Source organism: Myotis lucifugus, unplaced genomic scaffold (assembly GCF_000147115.1).
Source record: "Myotis lucifugus unplaced genomic scaffold, Myoluc2.0 scaffold_6, whole genome shotgun sequence".
Lineage (NCBI taxonomy): Eukaryota > Metazoa > Chordata > Mammalia > Chiroptera > Vespertilionidae > Myotis > Myotis lucifugus.
The window spans coordinates 15,345,177-15,372,407 of NW_005871054.1; the positions used below are offsets into that span (position 1 = coordinate 15,345,177).

Below are 27,231 nucleotides of genomic sequence, written 5' to 3' on the forward strand. Positions count from 1 at the left end.
GGGTTGCCTTAAAGCAGACCGTGGGCAGAATTTGGCTCTCGGGGCCACGGTGTGCTGGCCCCTGGTTTAGAGCGAAGGTTTTGAGGGCAGTCATAAGTCCTGGATTCAAGTCCTGGTTACTTTGCTAACTGAGGCTGTCATCAGGGGAAAGTTATTGAGCCTGTTTCTTCTCTGTCAAATGGTGGTGGCGGTGTGGGTCGCTCAGTGAGTGAGATGAAGAGCCCCAAAGCACTTTTTCACTTAGTGAGTGGCATGCAGTAGATAGTCCCTAATGTGAGCAATGAACATTGCAGTGGGTCACTTGGAGGTCAGTGGGAGGGGCCAAGAGGCAGGAGAGGTCAGGGGGTGTCCCTGGAGGAGGTATGGGGTCAGCTGGGCCTTGACTGATAGGAGGTGTGGTGATAGAAGAAGGGAAAAGTTTGAGAGGTCAGTCCAAGGAAACTGACCTCAATCCTAGGATGGCCATTGAAGGCTCTGAAAAAGGGGGGCCCAAAGGAGGCCCATGAAATAGATCAGATCTATTTCATTCATCACTGGACCCTTCAAAGTGGGGCCAAAAGGAGGTCCATCTGCAAGGACTACCTGGAGGGAGGGGGCTGGGGAAACACCATGGGCCTAGGAGACTTGTGTTGAGGTTATTGGTGAGGCCAGGAGATTGGGAGCTGGGGGTGAGGGGATGGGGCAGGGGGTTATTAAAAGGCGTGTCAGGCATCAATAAATGACAACATAACCAGGTGTTGTGTTTTGATTTTAAGCAACTTGGTACTAAATTAGCCCTCTTTCTTGATTGCAAGCATATTTCCAGGTGAATGATTTGAGGGGCTGCTTTTTGCTGACCTAGCAGACACCCCTCCCCCCACCCCCCAATAGGGCAATGCCACGTTACTGTAGACACCAGCCCCTTGGCTCCCTGTACTGAGTTGTGGAGGGGTAGGTTCTGAACAAAGCTGACCCATTCAGAGTCCTTCCCTGAGATTTTGTTAACTCGGTGTCAGAGAGAATATGAACATGAGGGAGGTCTGTTGGAAGGAACATCCAGATGTGAAATGCAAGCCTGGCAGGCAGCTGTGTCCCCTGTCACGTAGGGGAAGTCAGAGAATCGGCGAGAAAAAGACGTCAATCTCAACAGGAAGCAGAGATGAGAGGCTTAGTGAGAGTCTCCTGAAGGATGGAGTTCCTGCCCTTTGTGCTCCATTAGGTGATTCAGTTTTTCCTCTGATGGCAGGAGATATCCCAAAGCTTTCAAATACACTCATTTTCTAAAACGAGTTCTTATCACTTGCAAATGAAGAACATAGCAGACTAAATGAATCACCACAGCTTTCCTACCCATCATTAATTTGCAATTGTTGTGTGCTAGGCACTGGGCACATTCCTGACATCCATGACTTAATAGTATAACCTTCCCTTATGCTGTGAGCTGTGGGTACTGTCATCTCCATTTTACAGATGATAAAACTGAGGCTCCAATTTCACCTGACACTTAAATGGGGTGCTCTTCAGGTCTTGGGCCTGGTCCCCTTTGATTATTATTAATCACTTTCTCCCTGGCAATCTTGTCCATTCCCATGTTAATTCCGTTTCTACAGTTTCCGATTTTCATTGTAAACCTCCCTTGTAAACGCCAGGCGGATGTATCCAGCTGCCTGCTTGATATACATATTCCAAACACACACATCTCTAAAACTAAACTCCTCCTCCCCCTCCTCCCAGAAAATCTGCCTTTCCCCTAGGGCTTCCTCTCTCAGTAACTGGCCCTACACTCCTCCCAGTTTCCACATCAGAAATCCAAGGGTTATATCTGATACCTTCTCCTTCACCGACATGACCACCCTATCACCAATTCCGATTGTACCCACTCCCTAAGTGTGTCTTGGCTCTGCCCCCTTCTCTCCAGCTCCACCGTCTCTTCTCCCTTGAAAGGTAGCCTACTCCCTGGTCTCCTGGAATCCTTGCCAGGCCATTATCCACTCAGCTCTGGAGACATTTTTGAAAGAGCTCTAACCACATCCCCCCACTCCTTAAAGCTACTCAGTGGTCCAAAGTCTTCCCCAAGGTCTTTGTGGTCTCTCAGATCTTGCCGTTTATTCTCTCCAACCTCATTTTGAGTCTCCCTTTTGCTCACGCTCTATGGACTCCTTTCAGTATGAGTTCCAAAGTCTTCTGACCTCAGGGCCTTTGTGCGTGGTATTTCTGTTGTCTGTACAGAGTTCTCTCCCTGTACTTATAATTCCTCCAGCTCTTATCATTCCTAGGTATCCTTCAGGTCCGGCATCAACCTCAGGATACCTTCTCTTGAGGCCTCCAGGGAATATTATTTTCCTACAGCACCCTTCACTCTGCAGCACTCAATAATTATGTGTTTGGATATGCATTTAATATTTGTCTCTCTTGCTAGACTATAACTCTCTGGAGGCAGGGAGCAGATTCTAGTTCATTCATCACTTGTGCCTGCAGCACCCTGCAGTGGCAGGCACAAGAGTGGGTGCTCAGCAATAGTTGCTGAGTGAATGAACGAGGGACAGGGCTTGGAAGAGGACCCTGACTGAAGAACCAGGGTCACATGCTGGTGGGGGAAAACCTGAGGGTCCAACCCTTCATCTCTATGGGTTCTGAAGGGCACGGATAACTTTCCGTGCAATATTGGCGCTTTAGGGGGGACCCAGGAAGGAAAGGGCTGAGACTGGGTCTCAGGTCCTCAAACTCATCAGAAAAGGATGCAGAAAGCCAGTGGGTAGGGATAGGGTGGGACCCAATACGCGGCCCCAAATGGAGTCAGGCACCCAGGAACCGCTCTAAGAGCTTTGCCTGTGTTGGTTGCCTCACTTCATCCCCTGCCGGCCATGCAAGGCGGGCCGATGATCTCTTGTTACAGACAAGGAAAAGGAGCTGCAGGGAGAGAAAGCAACTTTCCCAGAGACTCACGGCTTTTAGGTGTCATAGCCAGGGTCCGAATCTGGGACTGGAGACGAAGAAACCAGCAATCTGTGGGAAATCAGGCCAGAAAACATGGCAGGACAGGTCCCAGGCCCCAGGTGGGCAAGCTTGCAGCACCGCCACTCTCCCTCCCCACATCACCCCTGCGGGCTGTCCAGGGTGATAGCTTTTTGAAATTCCAAAGTTCTTGCAGCAAACCGAAAGCCTCTCCATGCAATCCCTCAGGTGGCCAGATCCTCCCAGGCTGGCGCCTACCTCCCTGGAGGATTTCCCTTGCACAACTTCCATTTGAAAAGGAGCTTGGGGCCTTGGTGACCTGTCCTGCTGAGGCCCATCAATGGCCTTAGCTCAGGGATGCAGAGTGAGGGAGCCCTGCCTTCGGGGGCGGGGTGGGGGGGGGGGGAGGAGAGGGAGTGGGGCACTGGGGGGCTAGGAAATCGCCTGAGCCCGGCCTTGGCTGGTGGGTTTATTTTCTTTAACATTACTTATAGCCACCCCCACCTCCCCCTTTTAACACCACTTAGATAGAGCTCTTTAAAACAAACAAACATATATAGCCCTTTGTGAATATGAACTCATCAATGCCCAGAACAACTGTATGAGGTAGGTACTACGACCCAGACATTTTGCAGATAAGGAGGTTGGAGCAGAAGGGTAGGGTCCGTGACTTGCCCAAAGTCACTAGCAGTAAGTGGCAAAGCTGGGATTTGAACCCAGGCACCAGTCCCTGGCTGCTGTGCTTTGAAATCCCTCCTCTCCACTGGCAGAGCCTCTTGGCGGAAGAGGGATCTCTGAACGTCGGGCCCCGTCCATCCACAGGGGGCCCCAGGCCTCTGTGGGCCTAGGGAGATAACAGAGAACGGGGTTCCTTCTTTTCTCACATGCTCAGAGCTTGTTTACCGGGTGAAGCAAGGGGCCGCCCCAACAAAGGGGATGCAGGCAGAGATAACCCAATCTTCCTGGGCCTGGCTGGGCCGCAGCGAGGACCAGGATTGAACCCAGCCTGCTCCAAGGCTGGACTTGGAGAAGCTGCCTGGCCGCCTGCTGTTTGTTGCAAAACAATGAGTCAGCCTGGCGCGGAGGGGAGTGGGGGTGGAGAAGGATTAGAGGGACCTCTCCCCCACCAGCCCTGCCTCCGGCCTTTCCCAGGGTGGGTTCTGCTCACCCCCGCCCTCCGGGCACTTAGAAAGCTCACCCATTTCCTTTTTTGTTGTTTGGCTGCGATAGGAAAAGTATTGAAAAATAGAAAGTGCCCTAGACAGGAAAACACTCTGAAAGCTGAAACCCGAAACCAACCGGCCTTGGACCAACACCCCAGCGGGTGGGAGGGTGGGTCAGCCAGCCGGGACTCCATCCCTGGCAGCAGCCCAGGATGGCACCTGGAGCCTGGTCAGTAGCGAGGAGAACTTGGAGGTCCAGAAATAAGTGGTAACTGGTTCAAGGTCACTGGTGCTGATGGCCAGGAGGGTGGGGCAGGTCCTGTGGGAAGGTCGCCGGGACCAGGTTACTGGCCGCAAGAGCCTTGGAAACATACACCTCCTTTTTAAAAACTGACCTTGCCCAGGGACCATGCCCTTCATCCCGTGTAGGACAGCTCCCCGCCAGGGGCACATCCGGGGATGAAGCAATTCTCTACCCTGGCGCTCCCTGGATGAGCCACTGTGGCTGCTCTGGATCCCATCTGGCCAATAGTGGGTATCACAAACCATTCCATTCCTTTCCTGTGTCTGTCCCCTCCACCTTCAGGACCCTTCTTTGCTTTATCTGAGAAATATAGTGCTTTCCCCTTCGTTAGAACCGGACAGAGGGAACTTGCTCAAGGTCACAGAGCAAATTCATTAATTCGTTCATCAAAGCCTCATTGGACTGCTGCTGAGCCAAACCCCACAGAGGAATGAGAAGGGGAGGGGGGCACCGGCTCCTCAAAGTCAGTTGCCTAAATGGAGAACTACTCTCTAATAGTGCATTATTCAAGACTTACCTGCCAGGAGTGCAGTGGGGAGACCAAGGGGCCTGATCCAACCTGAGCATCAGGGCAGGCTTCCTGGAGGAGGCGGACAGAGCAGCCTCTTAAAGTCTGAGTAGGAGTGTGCAGGGCTGGGGAGTGGCAGGGGAGAAATCAAATCCACCACCTCTGGGTCCCCTTTCTGGGCTCTACCCTCTGGTCTACAGGCACTATTGAGCTCGTAACACCGTGGAAGAACCTATTTCCTCTGGTAACACTATCATGACACCACCGTGAGCTGTGACCTGGGGGAGAATGCAGGGCAACATTCACATGGTGCTTGCCCTCAAGAAGCCTCCTGCGCCAGTGGGAAGACAAAACTATTATCCCGAGGAAAAGGATTGCCCCGAGAAAAGCTGCTGTGTGTCCCTACGCCGGATGTACCTCGTTTAATCCCGGCCAAACTTCTGTGACCGAATACTCTTAGCACCCCTTCTTTACAGAGAGGAAACAGAGGCTTGGGAAAGATCAGTAACTTGTCCTGGTCGCCACCCAGTAAGGGGTAGATTCAGAAACTAAACCCAGGGGCCTGGCTGTAGAGCCTGAGCCCCCAACCACTGTTCTTACTTCAGTTGTGGGGAGGGAGGCAGCTGTCCTAGACTTTGGTGGGCAATAGGGAGTCAACAAAGGCTTCTGAGGGAGGGCAGTACACAATCTGACTTGTGTTTTGGCACAGTAACTCCTGAGGTCACTTGGAGAATGTATTAATGTTACTGGCAAGATGACGAGACCTCGCTTCTTTTTCTTTTTTTATTAATATGTTTTTATTGATTTTTAGAGAGACAGGAAGGGAGAGGTATAGAAAGATAGAAACATCATCGATCGGCTGCCTCCTGCATGCCCCATACTGGGATCAAGTCCGCAACCCAGATATTTGCCCTGATCGGAATCGAACCAATGACCTCTTGGTCATGGGTTGACACTCAACCACTGAGCCACACCGGCCTGGCAGTTCTTGTCTTCTTGAAGGAAAGATTTCAATCAGGAGACCAAGTGTAGTAAAGTAAGTAAGAATTTATTGGCCACACCACAAATATGTTTAGGACGGAGAAACAAGGAAGGGCACAGAAGAAGCAACGGGAGAGCCCAGGCTGGGCTGCTTTGGCTCACTGAGAAGTCAGAGAAAAGGGGGCCTTGAAGACAGGTTCAGGGGTTAGCCATGGATGAGCTGCCGCTGCCCATTGCTCCCCTGGTGGCAAGTCTCATAGGGCCCCTTAGAGGAAAGAAGGAGAAAGGGAATGGCTCCCCTGGGGAAGAGCAGGCGCGGGTCCTTCATCCTGAGCGTATTTATCTCTCTCTTGTGGGTGTAAATCTCAGGGGAGGTCTCAGGAGAGGGTCTTAATAGAAGATTCACCAGCTTTCCAGGTGTGCTCTTTCAGGGTGGTGACTGGTCTGTGTCAGGGCAGTGGGTCATTAGCCAATGCAGCTGGTCCTGAGGCGGCCATGGCGCCACTTGTCTGGTTTTGCTGCTTTTCTGGATCTGGAGCTGAAGTACAACAGAGGCCTAGATGTTATCTTTTGGGAGGAAAAGGCCAGGGGCTCTGAGCCGAAGGAGCAGCGATATGAAAGATCAGGGGTCCGAAACCACACGACAGGTTCTTGTTTTGCCCCTTGCTAGGCAGCTGGGGCTTTCTGACCTGGTGAGTTTATGTACCTGGCCCATCGTCCTTGCTCTGCTCGTGTCTGTCTAACTGCCTATAGCATTAAGGGCAGAAAGCAAAGAAAGATGAGCGCCTTAGTGATCAGATGAGAGAGGATTAATCGGGGCACTGGGGGTGCTGAAGCAAAGGGATTGCTCAGAGAGGTAGCAGCCCTGGCCCTATTCTCAGAAGACTAGTCCTTGCTTGACCTCTGACCATCTACTGCTAAGGAAGCTCAAACAGTGGCCGTTTATTAGACAACAACTGAATACCTACTAAGTGCCGGACATGTCAGCCCTGGAACACAAGAAACAGACAGTCTCTGTCCTCAGAGCTCAGGTTCCTGTGGTGCAGTCATTCTTAAACAGTTAGCAATAGAACTCATGCACTTTCCCCCTCTAACCTCCCACAATTCTGAGAGAAGTTTAGATTACTCTCTAATTATTTAGGTGCAATCATCTCTCTGCCACCATCTCTCCCAGGTCCCTGGGAGACTTCTCTGTCATTTCCCACAGGACCAAGTACAGTTCTGAATACATAACTAAGTACTCATTTAGTGTTTGCTGAGACTAATGAGTCTCAATGGGGAAAAACTATTTCCAGACTGACCTTGAACCCAGACCACAAATTCCTTAATCCATCCTGGCAGTTTTTAAGGGGTGCTGCTTGTCTTTCAGTCTCTGTCAAAGAATGAAGCTGGCTGATGGGGCGGTCCTGTGAGGTCACATCCTGTTTCTGCAGGCGCAGTGAGGATGACACTGCTGAGCCTTTAAGGCCGCCAAGCTGTATGGGGGGGAGGGGAGTGCGGGAGGGGGCGCAGATCTCTGCAGCTGCCAGTCACCCCCAGAGAACCAATCAGCACAAGATATCTGGAACTACAAGCCGATCTCTGTGATAAATGGGAGGGCTGTGACCAGCATTGGGGTGGGTGTTTTGTATTACCACAAGCCCAAGGCTAGCCCAGACTTTGATTGTTGTGGTTAAGTACAGACAAGCCTTACTTTGGGAAGGAAGGGACCCCTCACAGCTCTTCCTGAGGGCTCCAGTGCCTGTGGCTCAAGAGTGAGAAATGGGACAGGACCTGGGAGCCCTGAGTAGGAACTGGCCATGGGAGGTCATGGTGTACATATTGTGGGGACTGGTGTGCATTTTGGGGCTGTTTTTATTTCTGGGACCTGCATGTTTCTATTTCCTCTTTGCCCTTCCTTAGGATTTACTACAGCCCTCTGGGAATTCGCAGCTGCATAAGGGTCTGGGATCTTGGGAGGGGGGCGATGGACGGGCTAAGGACCACCAGGCCGCGCTCAGGACAGGACCGGGGGTGGGGGATGCTGAAGCTTTGGGTTTTCACGAGGGGTTCTCTCTCTCCCTCTCCCAGACCCTGTCCCAGCAGCAGGGTGGCGCAGGGCATGACTGAAACTATTTCTTCCTTTTATTTCTGGCAAAGCTACAGGAGGGGAGTTCCCCTTCTCTGTTTGTTTTGATTCTGTTGTTTTCTTAAAGAGAGGAAGGAAAACCATCATCACTTTTTCGGTTTTATGAACAAAGGCAGGCAGAGAGGATGTTCGCTGGGGCTGGGGCTGGGGCTGTGGGGGCTGGGCCGCACCTCCGTCTCCCCCTCAGTCTTCTCTCCGGCAGGTTGGAGCCCCCAGAACACAGATCAGGCCCGGTGGTGTGGAGTCAGTTTTAGGTGCTGGCTCTGCCTTTGAACCTCTCTGAGGTGCATCTGTAAAAATGAGAGTTGTCAGATCTGCTTTATAGGATTGTTGAGACTAAAAACAAAAGGAAAACACTAACCTGTAAAACACAGTGTCAGGCATACAGTAAATGCTCCAGAAATGTCCTTCCTTTGCTTCCTTCCATTTGTGTGTGTGTGTGCATTTGTGTGTGCGTGCGTGTGTGTGCACGCGCATGTGCTCCCACCACAGGCTATCCTTTGGCCCAGTTGCATGGAGTGGGGGAAACTTCTCTACTGGGCAGTCACAGGCCTAGATGCCAAAGCTCATCAGTGACTGACAAGAATGCAAATAGTGGAGTGGCTTTTGTTCAACATGTGGACTCGGCCGGGGTTTGAATCCTTGCTCTGCTACTAACCAGCTCTGTGACATGGGCACATGTGACTTAACCTCTCTGGCCCCAGTTTTGTAATCTGTAAAATGGCGCGGGGGTGGTAATGGGGGAGTTTCTGTGAGAATGAAATGAGTTAAGGAATTCATGGGACTTACTTAGCACAGGTCCCAGTTGGTGCTTAATAAATGCTCCATTTAAAAACAAAAAAAGAAAAACAAGCCCACAGGTTACTCTGCTTGTGTCCTTGGAGTTGTGGGCTGGTGTGACCCTTCCCCCCTCCCCACCCCCACCCCCACCCCCCACCCCCGCTTCTGGAATGGTCTCCGTGTCCTCCCCGGGACCCCCTCCTGGCTCCAGCAGCTGCCTGGACCTCCTTCAGGACAGAGCTCACCCTGCTGAGCGCCCCCTCCTGAGTTTTTCCCTCCTGGGTCTTGTCTCCCCTCCTGTGGCTTGGCCGGCCCAGCCCCCATGCCCAGCCCCAGCCTCCTCCACCCCATAGGGGACCAGAGTGTTGGTTCCCAACCACATGAAGAAAGGCACACGGAAAAGCCATAAACCCGAAGGCTGAGAGGGATGTTTGTCAAAGCAGGACAGATCTGTGGCCAGGGACATGGAGGGAGTGTGCTGGGACTTGAGCGGAAGCAGGCATTACAGGGAGAGGGGATGAGCACCGAGGAGCTGGCTGGGCAGGGCAGGAAGGAGGCCCATTAACACTTCGGCCCCGACTGCGCTTCCTCCGGCACCTCAGCCAGGGTGCACACAGGCGCGTTTGTCCAGCGTTCACTGTGGCACTGTGTTCAGCGTGGCCCCTGCCCCCAGCCCCAGGTGGGCGGAGTTGCCTGGGCACAAGTGCCCTTTATGAATGGGCAGTGCCGGAGGAAGGCAGCACCTCCTTGGACCGGGACCACCCCCCAGAATTCAGAGTTGAACCTGGAGCTTCCTCCCTCCTGGCCAGGTAGGCACACAGGGAGCCTGGTCACATGGGGTGGAGGGGTGTGTCTTTGCCCTCCCTCCCCCCCCCCCCCCCCCCCCGCCATCCCTACCCCTCTCAGCCCAATCTTCAGGCTACATCCCAGGAGAAGGCAGCCAGGTTAGGAAGAGTCCCTCAAGTGACCTCTCCAGGGCCCAGTCTGGGGGATGGTCCCTTCACCTTGTCTGCTGCCACCTCCTGGGGCTGAAGTAGGGGATTTTCAACTCCTTGAGGGGCTCTAAGGGGTGAGTGTTGCCTTGGTGAGGACTACAGAGGAGAGAGAAAGCAGGTCCCCCATCGCCCTTCCTCCTCCATTCCAGGAGGAGTGGGGTCTTCGTCAAGCGTCCAGGGACGGCCTGACCACCCTCTCCGTGGCCCAGTCCACGTGAGCCTGGGATTGAATTCTCAGAGGGGCCCCTGGAGCTCTTCCTAGGGCCAGTGGGTGACAGAAGTCACACATCTCACAGACAAATCCTCCTGTTCAGGTCCCACAGCACTTCGGTCCCCCCATCACACAGATCCTTAAGTCCCACTTCCTCTCCCCCAGGCCTGCCTTATCTATTGCTCATTGAATCCGTTGACAGGTGCAGGCACGTGCTGGCTGCCTGTCAGCGCCCCCTGGAGAGGGCCAAAGGACCTGCATTCCATTTCCCTCTCTCGAGGGGAGGATCACACTAAAGGGTTTCTCACAGGGAGGATGGGGGAGAAGGACAGGAGAATGGACTCTGAGCTCCACTCCCTGTGGCCATGACTCCAGGCTCACCACGGGTGCAGGTAACCCCTTTCTGCAGGTATCATTGTCCTCCTTTTACAAACGGGACACAGGGAGAAAGAGGCCTTGTCTTCTAGGGTTTGCTGGGAGGGCTCCTCAGTGAGGGGCAACCTCTGGGGTGACTGAGCTGAGTCCTACATGGTGGTACCCCGCGGGCCCTGTGCCCCTGGCGCCCCTTCTCTCTGCCGGGCTCTGTGTCTGTGTGGACTGGGTTAGGGTGGGTGGGAGGGAGCCAGGCCCTAACTTCACCCCTTTTCTAGGCCAGGTGCTCAGTCTGATGAACTTCCCTACCCCCTGGAGAAACCCTGTGAGTGTGACACTGCTCTTGACCACAGCCACCAATGTTTTTTTTTTTTTTAATCCTCACCTGAGGATGTTTTTTTATTGATTTGAGAGAGAAAGAGGAAGGAAGGGGGGGGAGAGAGAAACATTGATGTGAGAGAGAAGCATCGATCGGTTGCCTCCCATATGCACCCCGACCGGGGATCAAACTCACAGCCTAGGTATGTGCCCTGACTGGGAACTGAACCTGTGACCCTTCGGTGCACAGGACGACACTCCAACCACTGAGCCACATGGGCCAGGGCCACAGCCACCCATGTTGAGTTGGGTTCATCTCCCACCTGACGGCCAGGCTGAAGGAAATGTAACTGGAGGGCACGACACGGGCCTCAGTCACAAATCCAAGTCCTTTCACAATCTGCAGAGTCAGAGGCCAGGCTGGCTGTCAGGCACAGACACCCCCAACGCCGCACCAACACAGACAGAAGCGCTTCCTCCACGCCCAGCACCCCCCTCCTCCACAACGCGGATATCCATGCGGACACGCCTCTGGCACAAACACACTCTCGCCAGCCCTCTGCGGCACGGACGGACGGACAGTACAGACACCCCCAGCTGATGAACGCGCAGCACCCCCCGCCCCGTGGAAACTTTCCTCCAACCACAACCTCACAGACACGTAGATGCCACAGCTCGCCTCACAGATACCCCCTCCTGACCTCAACCACACTGATGAGCTCAGAGATTCAAGACACCTGCATGTCAGAGAGCCTCCCACACCTGTGTGCGGCCCAGAACCCTGAGCCAAGCCCCTCTCCTCCCAGTGTATGCTGCTAGACCACTTATTTATGATTCATGGATTTTGAAAGGGGTGTGTGTGTGTGTGTAAGAGGCAGGGTGGGGGAGGGGGAGTATGAGAATATGCAGACAAGCAAAGTGGAGAGGAAGAGAAGGAAGGAAAAGCTCGGTGACTCACTTCCAGTTTAACAATGCCACATCTCAGCTCCCCAGCCAGGGGGAAGGGCCCACTTGTCAACACCGCCGGGGCCTGACTGTGGGATGGTAAGTGAGGTCCTGTCCCCAGGCCTATCAGACCAGGAGGTGAGGACCCCCTCCAGAGACAGTTGCCCTTCCCTGTGTGCACCCCGCTCCCCACACCTGTGTCCGGACCTATCTCTAGGTGCTCTGGCTGCATTCCCCCTTCCTGACCAAACAAGCCCCAGGGCCCTTGTGGATCCTCCCCACAAGCCTGAGGCCAGGCGTGCCCCCAGTACTCACAGCCGGGCCTATGCTCTGGGTTCTAGGTCCCATATTTGCTACCCAACTGCTCACTGCCTGAGTGCCCTCCGGGCCCCCATACCTGTCTTCTCCATCCTCCAGGCTCTAGCTTCTTCCCTGATGCCATCTCTTGGCCCTGAACTCTTCCAGCCCCAAACCATGGTTTCTATTCCTTACTAGGTGTACCGGTTAATAATGCGGATTTTTTCAATAGATGGAATTACACATATGTTGCTATATATGCGATTTGATATGTATGCTATTTTGTTGTATTGACAACAAGCTTCAAAACTTCATAAGTCAAATTTTCTGAAGGTGTTAACATCGTAGATATATTTACGCTTAAAAATGTCAAATTTCATGCCAAAAAAGAGCATTTGCAGGAAGTTTTTTTTTAAAGGCATACAACTTTTTTAAAAAAACCTTTTTTAAATTTTAATATATTTTATTGTTTTTTTACAGAGAGGAAGGGAGAGGGATAGAGAGTTAGAAACATCGATGAGAGACAATGAGAGAGAGAAACATTGATCAGCTGCCTCCCGCACACCCCCTACTGGGGTTGTGCCCTCAACCAAGGTACATGCCCTTGACCGGAATCAAACCTGGGACCCTTTAGTCCGCAGGCCGACACTCTATCCACTGAGCCAAACTGGTTAGGGCTTCGGGAAGTTTTAATTCATTACTTTATTTTGAAGAAAAGTGCTGCTGAAAGTTATCATATACTTCGGGAAGCTTATGGTGAACATGCTCCATCTCAAGATACTTGTGAACGCTGGCTTAAACATGTTAAAGTGATGATTTCAATGTGAAAGACAAAGAACATCCAGGTCAACCAAAATAGTTTGAAGACCAACAATTACAAGCATTATTGGATGAAGATGCATGTCAAACTCTAAAACAACTTGCAGAAAGATTAAACATTGCTCAGCAAACAATTTCCGATCATTTACAAGCAATGGGAAAGATTTTAAAGGAAGGAAAATGGGTGCTATCTCAACTGAACAAAAGACAAATGGAAAACCGAAAAGTCATCAGTAAAATGTTGCTTCAACGGCACGAAAGAAAGTCTTTTTTGCATGGAATTGTGACTGGTGATGAAAAGTGGATTTATTTTGAGAATCCCAAACGCACAAAATCATGGGTTGATCCAGGTCAACCATCAACATCAACTGCAAGGCCAAATCACTTCAGAAAGAAGACAATGCTCTGAGTTTGGTGGGATCAGGAAGGTGTGGTATTATGAGCTTCTAAAACCAGGTGAAACCGTTAATACTGATCGCTACCGACAACAAATAATCAACTTGAACCACGCTTTGATCGTAAAACCACCAGAATGGGCCAGAAGACACAGCAAAGTAATTTTACTTCATGATGACGCACCATCACACACTTCAAAACCAGTTAAACACACATTAAAAGATCTTGCCTGGGAAGTATTAACCCATCCGCCGTATTCACCAGACCTTGCGCCTTCAGATTACCACCTGTTCCGATCGATAGCATATGCACTTTCTGAGCAGCACTTCAAAACATATGAAGAAGTGGAAAATTGGGTCTCTGATTGGTCTACCTCAAAACAAGAAAAGTTCTACTGGGACGGTATACACAAATTACCTGAAAGATGGGGGAAATGTCTAGCTAGCGATGGACATTACTTTGAATAAAGCGCTTTTGATGTTTCTCTTGAAATTATCGTGTTTTCTTTGATTACAAAGTCCACATTATTAACCAGTAAATGGTCAATCCGCATGTTTAACCAGTATCCGCATTTTTAACTGGTAAAGGGTCAATCCGCATTATTAACCGGTACCCCTAGTATTTTCTGGGTAGTGAGCCTCCCAGTTAGAGTATGAGCTCCTGAAAGGCAGGTTCTGAAATTTCTTCTTATGCCTCCAGAACTCCAACTCCCCCACTCCTACCTCTGCCAGCAGGGCCCTGGAAACTAGCAAGGTCTTGAGGGAAGGGCAATAAGGGAAGAGAAGGACCAAAAACAAGGGAGCTCTTCTTGGGTCTCTGCTCACTAGTAACTGGTTTCCCTCTGGATTGAATGTCTGGGAGGCCCCTCCCCGTCCTGCTGCTCACACAGGCTCGGACAGCCAGGGAAGATTTCTCATTAGGTTCCCTCTTCCCTCTCCCTCATGAGGGCCCAGAGAACAGGGCAGGGCCGGGTCTACTGTCCTCCTTCTTAGAGCCAGGCCTGTGCTAGCTTTTCTCATGAGCTCGCTTACCCCACCATAGCCCTATGTTACGGGGGCTCTCAGACTCAGTTTACAGTTGAGGAAACTCAGGCTTCCAGAGGCCGGGGAATTGCCCAGGTTACCCAGCTGGTAAGCAGCAGAGCCCCAGAGCCTGTACTCCCCACCTGGTACTGTCCTGTCCCCACCGCCCCTGCCCCTCAGCAAGCCCTGCCTCTGTCCCCAGTTTGCCTCTGTATCCTGCTGGTCTCCCACCTTGAACGTTTGCTCTGCTTTGCCTGCCTGAAACTCTGTCTATTTTTGCCCCTATTCTTCCCTCAAGCCCCTCACCCCTTTGTCTGACTGCATGTCCTTTAACTTGCCCCTGGAGCAGAGCGAAATTTGCCTGGAGTTGAGGACATTTCTGATTCTCATAGGGAGCCAGGCTTAGCACACACTTTTGCATGTCTTTTCTTAATTCTGGGATGAGAAGCTAGACAGGGACCTGTCCTTCCCTCTCCTCAGCACCATCAGGGACTGTGCATTCAAGAGATGTCCCTCTTTCTGACTCGCTGTCTCACACATTTACACAAATACACATACACATGCACACAGCAGACTTGCCTGCAGAGCCTACACAATCCCCGTTGCAAACGGTGATGGAAAAAACAGGCAATGGGCTCTGAGAAATGCACGGGGCAGACGCTCCTTGTGGCACAAACTCAAGTGTGTGATCCCAGCCTGCAGATAGCTTGTAATTATTTGGTAATAAATCACATTCCAAACCCAAGCCAGCTGCCCCTGGCTTTTTCCCTCTCTCCCGTGCTCCTTGCCAGACCCACAATGTCTCGGCATTGGATGTGAAATATGGTTGTGATTTTCCTGCCTAACCAAAGTCAAGGCTGATTCCTCGATGAGTTCAGTTTTCCTGGAAGATAAAGACTGACCCAGATTCTTGTGTTTTGATGTTATGGAGGCATGGTTTCCAGGGAAGGGGGCAGATGGATAGTCTTTGGATAGAGGGGTCTACTCTATGCCACAAGGGGGCTTTGGGTGACCCAGTGGGGAGTGGCTAGCACAGCTGGGGGTGGACCTGACCCACCTTGTGTGGTCTTCATGACACAGAGTTGGGAACAGGCCTGGTAGGATTGTACTTCACTACCCCCTTGAAGTTAATGTGGTCTAGTGACTTGCTTTGGCCAATGTAATCTGAGTAAAACCGACACATGCCACTTCCAGGTAGCAACAACAAAAAAAGAGCTAATGTGTGAACTCTCACATCCCTTCTCGTTGCCATGGTGATGGTGAACAATGATGTTGATAGGAGCGTCCTTTAGCCTGGGTCCTGGAGTGAGGACGACGGAGTCCAGAACCCTCCAGGTGACCCGCGCTGCTCATTTGGCATGAGAGAGAAGTAAGTATTGTTTTAAACCACTGACATGTTGGGATGTTTGTTACCACCACGGCATATCCTGCTTGGTGCGCGTACCTTATAAGGTAGATGAGAGGATTCATACAACAATGCATGTGAAGAGCTTAACACAGTGCCTCTGAATACGCCTCTTCCTCTTCCTCCTTCTCCCTCCTCTTTTCATGTTATTTCACTTTTTATGCAACTTTGAGCCGAGTCACAAACATTTAACCAGGTTCTCTAAGTGTCTGGTACAGGAGCACAGAAAGGGTCCGGGTGACAGACCTGCATGTCAGTCACTGTCACACGATGTGCTAAGCGATACATGGTGGTGTGAGGCCAGAGCTAGCTCAGCCAGGGGAGCGAGAAGTAAGTCTATTGGGATTCTCTAAAGCAGCGGTTCTCAACCTGTGGGTCGAGACCCCTTTAGGGGTCTAACGACCCTTTCACAGGGGTCGCCTAAGACCATTGGAAAACACATATATAATTACATATTGTTTTTGTGATTAATCACTATGCTTTATGTTCAATTTGTAACAATGAAAATACATCCTGCATATCAGATATTTACATTATGATTCATAACTAGCAAAATTACAGTTATGAAGTAGCAACGAAAATAATTTTATGGTTGGGGGTCACCACAACATGAGGAACTGTATTAAAGGGTCGTGGCATTAGGAAGGTTGAGAACCACTGCTCTAAAGCAAGCATGTCAAACTCAAAGGCTAACACAGGCCAAATAAACGAGGCAGGTGGCCTGTGGGCTGCAAGTTTGACATGCTTGCTCTAGAGTGAGGTCTGAACTAGGTTACTGGGGTGTTGGTTTGATTTCTTCAAGCAGAGCAAAGAGAAGGTGTGGTCTTCTTCTTCTTCTTCTTCTTCTTCTTCTTCTTCTTCTTTTTATAAATAAAGGGTATTGTTGTTTTTAAAAAAATATGTTTATTGATTTCAGAGAGGAAGGAAGAGGGAGAGAGAGATAGAAACATCAATGATGAGAGAGAATCATTGATTGGCTGCCTCCTGCACACCCCCTACTGGGGATCGAGCCTGCAACCCAGGCATATGCCCTTGACCGGAATCAAATCCGCGACCCTTCAGTCTACAGGCTGACGCTCTATCCACTGAGCCAAGCTGGCTAGGGTGAGAAGATGTGTTCTAATAGTGAGAGCAGCAGCCATTTACAGGGCATCTACTCTGTGCCAGCCACTGAACCAGACATGCCAGCCAATTCTCCCTGCCAGAGCGACGATAGCCATGGTGTGAGTACTATTGTCAGCCCATTTTATAGATGAGAAAAAACAAGGCCAGGGAGGTTGCTGAACTCCCTCAAGGTTGGGCAGCTGGTAAATGCCAGAGTGTGTGTGAAGATACAGAAGTGTGGCAACTCCTAACTGGCCTCCAGCCTAGTGCCTCCGGAAGGGCCGTATGACTCCAGGGACATCAGTCTAAGAATGTATTCCTGCTTCACAGCGTGGCCCGAGGGGAGCTTCCCAAACACAGCCCTGTTCATGAACCTGCCGCGGCTCCCCACGGCATTCTAGACAAGATCTGGCAGTCGGGCTGGCTACTCGGGGCCCCTCCCGGCCTTTCCAGCATTGTCTCTGGCTGCACTCATTCACATTCCCAGGGTTCTTGTCTGAGCCTGAACATTTCCTCCTATTTTCTGCCTCTTGGGTTTTGCTCAAGCATTTGTTTGGAATGCCCTTTCCCAACATACTCACCGTCCCTCCAGAGCTCAGCATTCCTACTTTTTCTCTCTGCCCCAGGTGTCCCTGCTGGAATCCAGTTTCGAGGAGTTGCCTGTTGTGTTGATGTGCTCTGGTTTGAACGCTAGGATGTGCAGGTATTTGCTAATATTCGGCATAGAGGTTTTCAGTCATACATACGTATGATTTATGGGTACATATAAATAGATCAAAGGTGTGTGCTAAGAGCTGTTTTTACTGATAGCAATACACAAATCTGGAGACTGCTGCCATCTAGACGATGGGGAGTTAGTTGTTGAAGTTTGCCGTTTACTGGCTGTGTGACTTGGGCATGCTCCTCCGCCTCTCTGAGACCACGTTTTCCTACGTGTAAATGGGAATAATATTCGTTCCTACTCCCTGGGGCTAGTGACAGCTCCATGCAATGAAACTTGTGAAGGAAAGAACATCGCCTCCATGTGTCCTGAGTCCCAGCCTGTGGAGGGGCCCTGCTGGGTTCGTCCAGGTGGCTGGTGGGGACCCTGTGGCTCAGGCAGGCGAGGCTGAGGCAATCCCAGTGGTGTTTGATAAAAGGCGGGGACTCTTCCCTGGCCAAGTAAATATTACTATAAGAAAAGACCGTCTCTAGGGAACGGCTCCCTCCCGCTCCCCCCTTGAGGGCCAAAGTCCCCAGGGGCCAGTCTGGAGGCTCCTTTTATGTGACTGTAAAATAATCCAGGGCCTGGCAGGGTCGAGCCTGGGCGGGCCCTGACGCGTAGGTCGGCATTGATGTGGTCAATGATTACCTTTTATGCCAGGCCATAAAGGCAACCGTCCAGCCCCCGGACAATGCCCCCTCCAGACAATGCCCTGGGAGGGTGGGTGGACACACACACACCTGCTGGGCAGGAACCTGTCCGCCCTTGAGGTCTCTGAGGACATCCTCACCAGGTGCCTCCCTCTCCCCCAGGAGTTTCCTGGAGACTTGGCCCAGGAACTAAGGGGGTTTGCAGGACTGTAAGTAGAGCCCAATGAGGTGTGAGACACAAAGAGCTTCACCCCGGGCCCTGGATCCTATTCCAGGTGGGTCTATGCAGAAGGGAGAGTGGCAGTCACCCGGACTCAGGCACCAAGTCCCAGCGGACAGGTGATACAGTTGGAGTCTGGGTGGGAAGTGAACTGCCCAGGGTCCTGAGGAAGATAGCAGCGGCCGGAGCTGGGAGTCGGACCCATCCTCTCCAACATCATTGCGTCAACAGGGTCCAGGTGGGAAGGTCAGGATCAGGAAGTTTAAGTCATTTCTCAGAGAACCTATCTCCCCTGAGGCTCAGAGAGGATCAGGAAGGGCCCGAGGGCCTAGTTGTGAGGCCAACGTTGCCAACAGACCGAGAATGACCTCAGGTGGCCATAGAGGCCGTCTGCTGGGCCCGCGCTGTGCTCCCACAGGCCCATTTCTCTGTCCTAATGGGGATGGGGAGGCCGCTGAGAGGGGCAGGGCTGGGGCATAGACAGCCAGATTACTATTCCACCCTCTAGGTCAGTGATGGCGAACCTATGACACGCGTGTCAGAGGTGACACGCGAACTCATTTTTTTGGTTGATTTTTCTTTTTTAAATGGCATTTAAATATATAAAATAAAATATCAAAAATATAAGTCTTTGTTTTACTATGGTTGCAAATATCAAAAAATTTCTATATGTGACACGGCACCAGAGTTAAGTTAGGGTTTTTCAAAATGCTGACATACCGAGCTCAAAAGGTTCACCATCACTGCTCTAGGAGGATAAGGCCCAGGAACCTTTGTTCAGCTGGAGAAGCGGGGGCTGAGGCCCCTGGCAGGGGTCCTGGCAGGTTCAGGTACCTGGGGCATGGCTGTGGGGTGCCCGAGGCTGGAGGTCAGGAGGCCTGCGTCCATGCCCGGCCTGCTCTGCCTGGGCATCACTTTCCTTCCGAGGGGAGAGCTCTACGCTCTCTTCTTGGTGGGCAGGGTGGAGATTGAACCCAAGACTCCAGGGGGCAGCTCTCGGACAAGCCAGGCGCTATCTGGAGGAAAGAGGGCTGTGACTTGCAGTGGCCATAAACATTCCATGGAATCCTAGTGGAGTTGCTTTGAGACGGGCTGGAGTGGTCCAATCAACCTTTGGCTCTGATAAAGATAAGTGGACCCAAGGTGATAACACACAAACCAGAAACTGTCAACACCGGCTAATTAGGGTACTGGGTGCTGCACCACACCCGTTACGAACTGACGTGGGGAGAAATCTCAGGTGAGGGAGCTGGGTTTGACCTGGGTGGGGAGGGTCTGGGCTCACTGCCTGTACCTTCGCCTTATGGCCTTTTTGTCACCTTCTCCTTCCAATGACTTCCCCACCTCCACCCTCAGCCCATTCCTCTGCCTACATGACATTACATAACAGAACATGAAAGAACAAAATCTATCCAAACATTGTGCAATATGACATGATTAGCATGATGTAACACAGTGGAAAGAGTCCTGAGCTGGGTGCCAAGAGACCTGATTTTGCCTTGCTGGGCATGACCTTGAACCAGTCATTTCTTTGGGAACATCAGTCCTCCGCTCTGCAACATGGGGGGTGGAGATGGGGCAGTGATACAGTGACCCCCCGCTGGGGTCCTGCTAGGTCTAACGTTCGTGTTCTTTTGCTATAAAACCCTGCAGTCTTCGAAGCACACAAACCATGTTGCTGATGCCATCAGCAATGCTGGGGTGTGCATGACACTTGACAGAATCACAAGTCTGTCTGCAGGAGCGGGAGCCCATGCGGAGGGCCCCAGGGCGTGGACAGTTCTCAGGGCCCCTGGAATTCCTCAGGGCCCCTGGAATTCCTCTCCCCGTCTGAGCCAGAAGTCAGTGCGCTTGCTGCTTGCTCTTGGGCACTCGGTCTATTTTTAACTCAGTGCCTCTTAAATAAATGTGGTATTGGCTCAATGGTTCATTTCCCTCCATTGTCTGCACCTCCACCCCTCCAAGTGTACACACACACTGGAGTGGCCACCCAGAGGTGACAGGGTGCTGTGCCCAGGCCAGTGTCCAGGCCTAGGCTGGGCCGCCTGCGAGCTGGTTCAGCCCCACACCTCTCCCAAGGTCAGCCCCCCACAGATTCCGCTTCCTGCAGTAACGCCCAACCTGAGAGCAGGCAGAAGCCCCCACTGTCCTGGGAACTGGTAGAAAAGGCGAGAATAGGGTTGGCCAGGGTGAGCAGAGGGGAGGAAGGTGGAGGGGAGTGAGAGAGGAGGAGGGCTCTGGTCATCCTTCCTGTGGCCACTTCTCCAGGCAGTGAAGAGTTGCCTGCACGGCTAACTTGCCGGGCTAGGTGCCGGGCAGCAAGGCGGGGTGGGGACTTGGGCCCAGGCCCCCACCAGCTCTCACAGAGCTCAGGAAGGAAGAGGGCCAATGCCAACATCTGGGGACTGAAGTAACAGGCTCAGCAGAAGCCACTGCAAGGGGCAGAGGCTCTAGGTTGGGACAGTTGCTCCTGTGGGGGCAGTGGGCAGGGCTGCAGAGAAGAAGAGAAGGGAGGGTCCTGGGAAGGTGGGCAGAAATGTATCATTCCATAACCTCTCTCAGCTTCAGTTTCCTCATCTGAACAATGGGTACAATTAATGGTACTTGATTCATAGGCTTCTGTGGGGATCAAATGAATGGAGACATGTAAAGCTCTCAGTACAGGGCTCCAGTGTTGACCTGTGGACTGCTGGCTTCTGGTCGGGAAGGCAAGGAGGGAGGGCATTTTGGGCTGAGCCATCAACAGCATGTACATGGGGAAGAACAAAACAAACCAAACCAAAACAAAAAACAACAAAGAACAGAAAAGAAAATACTCTGACCCTAAGCCGTCTGCCGGTCCTGGGAAGTAGTGCCGAGCCACCGTGTGTGCGGGCAGGTGCAGGGACAGGTACAGGCGCAGGGGAGGTGTGTGGTGGGCCACTCAGCAATCGCTAAGCCTAGCCCAGGGACAGTGGGGCCCAATCGGGCAGACCCTGTTGGGAAAGTCCCCAGAACTGGGCCACCAGGGCTGATCTCAGCTGCTAGGGGTTGTGTCAGGGCCCAAGGCTTTGTGGGGCTTTAATATTTTCTATGAGGCTAGAGTGGGGGTGGGGTGGAGACCTTGAGGGGTTGCCAACGATGAGGAGTCTAGAGGTGAGTACAGTGTGTGTGTGTGTGTGTGTGTGTGTGTGAGAGAGAGAGAGAGAGAGAGAGAGAGAGAGAGAGAATTGTAAGTTGGGGTTATATGCCAAGGAGCAGGGATCCTAAGTCGCCAGGATTTGTGATTGGTGCCCGTCTTGAGGAGGGGCCTCTCCCCCAGACTGGGCAGGCTCTGCTCGTGCTCCAGTACCAGAAGGTGCCAGGGCCTCCTTAAGGAGAGGCCAGGAGGCCCCTCCCTGGCCTGCCTCAGCCCCACACCTGCACTGTTTCATCGCTGGTCAGAGCGTGGCTGGGTGTGAATGGGAGTGTGTGTGTGCGTGTGTGTGTGTGTGTGTGTGTGTGTGTGTGTGTGTGTACATGTGGCAATTCTAGATCAAAGAATGCTCAGAAGGTCCTGCTGAAGGTCAACGAGCAGCGAGCAGCGAGGGCCTGGCCCGCCTCCTCAGCCCCTGGCACCCAGACAGCTCCTTCCTTCCTACCCAAACCCGCCAGGCCTCGAGGGCAGGGGGAGCTGACTGGCCTCTGACTGGGCTGGGCAGGAGGAGGGGCTGGAAGTGCCTGGGAGGAGCCCATTTAGTTGAGTGCTAAGAGGCAGGCCCCACACTAGGCCCCGGGCAGGGGGCAGTGTTGCTGGGGCTTTGCTGCCAGTGCCCAGGTCCGAGTTAGGAGCTGGGGCCTGGGGTCAGCAGGTAGGACATGCTCTTGGGCCCCCTCAGCAGCAGGTGGAGGTCCCCGAGGTGAATAGTCAGCAGATGGCTGTGCACAGGCCCGGAAGGTCTTGGGGGATTGGCTGCACAGGGTGGTGGGCAGCTCCCGGGAAGGCTGCAGGGCTCGTCCAGCGTGGGGAACCATCAGGGGCAGGCCCTGTGGCACCCAGCACAGGGCAGGACACACAGTGACGCAAGCTCTGGTAATGGGATGGGACTGAGGAAAGCTGGTGGGGGGAAAAGTGCTGGACCCCGAGAGTCCAGAAAAAGCCCCCGGGGACACACTGCATGGGGAGGGGCCCTCTGTGGGTCTCCCGCCTGCCAAGGCCCCATCACAGAGAAGAGGATCAGCCCACTTCAAGCTTTGTGGCCCCAGATGCTGCATCTGTGGGACTGTGGGTGGGCCCTTCTCGTTTATCCCAGTTCCAGCCATAGCAGCCCCGAGGAAAAGTCTCCCCTAAAAGAGGCCGCCTTTGAGCTTTCCAGGAATGCTGGGCTGGGCAGAGCCCGGGCGCGGGGAAGGGACGGGCATGGGGGGGGTATATTTCAGAGCTCAGTGTTCCCACGGGCCTGGTGCCTGGCCAGGGAGGAACCAGGAGGTCACAGGGATATGCCTGGCAGCATGAGGATAAGGCAAGTGTGTGTGTAGGGAGGATAGGGGACAGACACACAGACATGGGGCTGGAAATGACCTGGAATGTCACATGTCTGTGCTCCTAAAGCCAAAGGCAGCTTAGACCAAGTAACTCACCTTTTCTTGCTTAAAAATATAAGTTTAAAGAGACAATAGTATAGCATAGTGGTTTATAATGGGGGCTCTGGTGGCACGCGGCCTGGGGTTGAATCCAGATTACGCTGCCCACTCCTAGCGGCTGTGACTTCAGGTAAATTGCTCCATCCATATCCCTGTCTCAGTTTCCCCAACTGTAAAATGGGCATCAGAGTAGTATTGACCTCACAGGGTCACTGCCAGGATTAAGTGAAGTGCTTCAAAATGGGCCTTACACAGAGTGCACACTTCACAGGTGTGATTGGCCCCGAAGGAATAAATGCCATGCCAATCCATCAATCAATGCCAGGCTCAGGCCCAGGCCAGCGCTGAGCCCACATGGGGTGTGGCATGGCTACCAGCGTCAGCACATCCAAAGTCCCTGGACCTGCTGAGTTGGCAGAGGGCCTGCCCTGGCACTCCCCAGCCCTGAAGAAAGCCCTAGAAAAGTGCCGGGGCTTTCCCAGGTGTCAGTGGGCGGAGGGAACAGGGGACTAGGAGACTGAATGTTCCTTCCATGGCCTGCTGACCTCCCTTGCCATCGCTGTGGGCTGGGCTGGGCTGACTAGTTGATTGTGCATCTTTTCCATGGGAAGCTGAGGGTGAGAGAGGGTGCAGGACTCACTCCATGGCGGCTGTAGGGACGAGTGTGTGCTTGTGGAAGCTCACCATCCTCCTTCCGTGGGCTGAGGCCTGCTCAGGCTGGAACCCCATAGCAGCTAGTCCACACCGGTCCATCTGGCACCAATTTTTAGCTGACTTACACTTCTAATGATTTCATCCAGCTATTCAGTTGGTTAAGTCTGCCAACAAACACATATTAGGCCTTACTGCAGTGGTTCTCAACCTTCCTAATGCCACGACCCTTTAATACAGTTCCTCATGTTGTGGTGACCCCCGATTTCATTGTTACAAATTGAACATAATTAAAGCATAGTGATTAATCACAAAACAATATGTAATTATATATGTGTTTTCCGATGGTCTTAGGCGACCCCTGTGAAAGGGTCATTCGACCCCTAAAGGGGTCGCGACCCACAGGTTGAGAACCGCTGCCTTACTGTGTGTCACGCTGTTAAACTTTAGGTATACAGAGGTCTCTGTCTTGAATGATGGGACCAGTACATGGGGTCCCGGACTAAGATGGGAAAGGGGTTCCTGGCGGTAGGAATAGTGTGGACCACGGTATATGGGGAGGGGATGCCTACCCAAGGCATGAACTGTGGCTGGAGGGAGGAGGGAACCTGTCTCAGGGCAGGAGACAGGGCTGGACTGTGACATCTGGAAGGTGACTCAGGCTAAGGTTTTCCTTGGAAGGAGCCATCGAAGGTGAGACTTCAAATATCCGGAGGGGTGTGTGGGAGGGGTGTGTGTGTGTGTGTGTGTGTGTGTGTGTGTGTGTGTGTGTGTGTCTGCTATAACTTGGGCACTCCCCAGTTACTTTGGGAGGGCTATTTTTAGAAGTCTTAGCCCATAGATATGGCCCCTACCCCCACCCCATCCTATGAACATCTGCTCAAGTGAGAACACCTGGAGGTGATTCCACATCTGGGTTTGTACCTGGCTGGAAGGTGCATCTCTGGGCATCAGGCCAAGCAGGTGTTGGCCTCCCTGGGAACCTGGCCTGGGGAGGAGATGGGGAGTGGGATGGGGAAAGTGTATGGGGTGGGAGTAGCTGGTCTTCAGGTGCTTGTGGGGCTTCAGAGAGTGACTAGGTGGAGCTGTTCAGTGGCCATCCACCCATTTCTGTCTATTTGCCCATCCATCCTCCTGTGCCTTTCAGTCCATCTGCCAGTCTGTCCATTTGTTCATCCATTTGCCACCTGTCTGTCCCTGCCCCCACCTCCATCAGGCTGCTCCCCTTGGGCACCTCATTCTTCAGTCCTGTGATTTGGGCTGTGGTCACAGGCCTGGCCCTGGCCCTGACCCTCAATAGCCCCTGGGTCACAGTACACCTTCCTCATTACTGGTGGTCGGGCCCAGGCGGCCTCCACTTCACCCCACGGGCGCCTTGAGGTCCTAGCACAGACTTGGTGCTCACTTACCAGTCCTGGTGCCAAAGATGCTCAGATGCCAGCCCTCTTCCCAGAAGGCCCTCCCTTCTCTCACTGTACAAGGCTCCTCTCCACCCGCCAAGGGCTGCAGACTACCCTGCCCTGCCCTGCCTTCTCAGGCTCGCTCTGTGCAGCCGCCTGCAGGCTGTGGGAGGCCCATCCCAGGCCCGTGAAAGCAGTGCCCAGCGCTCCTGGATGGGGAGGGGCTGCCTAAAACTCAGAGCAAAGCAGGGGATTTCCTGGGACATGGCCCAGCCAGCCCTTGCCCGACTCGGAGCTCCAGCACAGTGCTGTGGCTCCCCAGGAAGGTTTTCCTATAGAAAACAGATCCCCACTTCGTCCCAAATGGGGGCTTCACTCTACTGCTTCCCTGGGACCCCCCACTCAAGGCCTCTCCCTGGCCCGGACTCTGGGTGTGGGGATCGGCCAGGCCAGAGAAGGCCAGGCCTCCTAGTTCTGCCCTCTCCAGGGCCTAATAGAACTTAACCCCGGTGTGGGGATGGGGGTAAGGATGGGGGCGGGGGGATAATTAAACACAGAATGTGTGTGTGTGTGTGTGTGTGTGTGTGTGCACACGTGTACGCATGCGAGTGTATATGTGCATTTATTTATAGAGCAAATATGAACACTAGCTATATGCCAGACACTGCTAAAGGTGTTGAAGGAACAACAAACTGGACAAAACCAGTAGGCACTGCCCTCAGGAGGCTGATGTTCTATGTGGGGAGACCCAGGAGCCGCTGGGTGTGTGTCGGTGTGTATGGGGGAGTGTGAGTGTGGTGAGAGGGTGTGATGTGGATCAGGGGCCTGGACCAGGGTTGAGCCTCAGCAAGGATGTGTGCATGTAAACTTACGTGTGTGTCTTTGTGGGTGTCTGTGGGCCCCCTGGGTCTGTGCTCGGCAGTTGGAGTGTGTCTGTGCAGGCCCAGAACTGGCGTGTGCATGCATTGTAGCCAGTTTGGGAGGCTGTGTGGCAGCCACACCTGGCTGACTCCCAGGCTGTGAGCCTCTATTTTTAGAAATGACAGCCTGTCGATCCCCCAACACACCTGTTCAGGTGGCCAGCCGCTGAGGAGGGCCCAGCTGGCCTGCCGGGGGAGGGAACCTGCCTCAGCCAGTGCCACCCACTCTCTGCTGTGCAGGCCCACACAGAGCAGCCTCTGGCCTCCGGTTAAGCAGGATGGGCTGTCCCCGGGGCCCCCATGGTCCATCCACGTGGGACTCCCAGACCCCATATCTGCAGTCCTAACTCCTCTTACCCGGGAATGCCCCTCCTCACCCCCCTTTGCAGGAGGCCCAGCTCTGGAACCCTCCAGGATGCTGCTGGCCCACCGTGTCTGGCCCTGTCACCCTGAGAGGTGGGTCAGGTGGGGCTGGAGATGGGAGGAGAGATGCGTCAGAGGTGACCTCCTCTCTTACCCAGTGACTGGGCCCCTCCACCAACTCCACCAACTCCTCCTTGCAAGGAGCTTCTTTCCTGGCTGCAGGTGGACTGCCCAGAGAGGCAGAAGCTGGGCTGCCTTTTGTGTCGCCCTCTCCTGCCTCTAACCCCCTCATTCTCTCCCCTCTCTGTCCTGTCATTCTCATCTTCTCTCTCTCCCCCGTGGTCACCTTTCTAAAGAAAGTTAACAGCAATGTGCACCAAGCTTCAGCGATAACGCAGGCATGGTGCCACGTGCCTTACATATATGATCTCCTTTAAACCTCCCAACACCCTGTGAGGTCACAGAGAGAAAGCTGCCCCTCAGAGGGATCTAAGTCACTCAGTGAGGAGGGCGCAGAGTAAGGGTTCAAGTCCGGGCTCAGGCAAGTCCTTGCTTATACGTTGTCCTTGGCCCACTCTCCTCCCGGACACGGTCTTGGTGGGAGCTGAGCTGTGGCCCAAGAGCCCCTCCTTGGGCTGTGGAAGGGTGCGCAGAAGGAGGCGGGAATGACAGACACATTGAAGATCCAGGTAATGGCCATGGAAGCTGTGCAGGGGGACCCCAGCTACCTCTCATGCTCTAGCCCAGGGGTCCTCAAACTTTTTAAACGGCCCTCAGACCGTTGGAGGGCCGGACTATAGTTTAAAAAAAAACTATGAACAAATTCCTATGCACACTGCACATATCTTATTTTGAAGTAAAAATACAAAACTTCAAAAAAAAAGGCTCTCCTAACTTCAAAGAAAAAGGCCCTACTAACTGCAAAATAAAAAAAAAATAGACCTCCTAACTTCAAAAAAAAAATAAATCCTAACTTGTTCTTACCTCGGTCCTCAGGCAGCAGCAGGCTCTGCACAGGCAAGCTCGTGACTCGTCTGATC

General features: G+C 52.9%; 1 long non-coding RNA gene across 3 annotated transcripts; it reads right to left on the minus strand.

Moving 5' to 3' along the window:
* Positions 1 to 5,936: 5,936 nt before the first annotated feature.
* LOC106694917 lies at positions 5,937 to 27,231 on the minus strand. 3 transcript variants are annotated; one of them, XR_002827165.1, is made up of 4 exons: positions 27,176 to 27,217; positions 23,542 to 23,675; positions 8,189 to 8,308; positions 5,937 to 6,428 (listed from the first exon to the last, which is right to left on the minus strand). It is a non-coding gene; the product is annotated as an uncharacterized LOC106694917 (long non-coding RNA). The 3 variants fall into 3 exon arrangements; XR_001345985.2 differs by having other exon boundaries at positions 23,498 to 23,675; XR_001345987.2 differs by lacking the exon at positions 23,542 to 23,675 and having other exon boundaries at positions 27,176 to 27,231.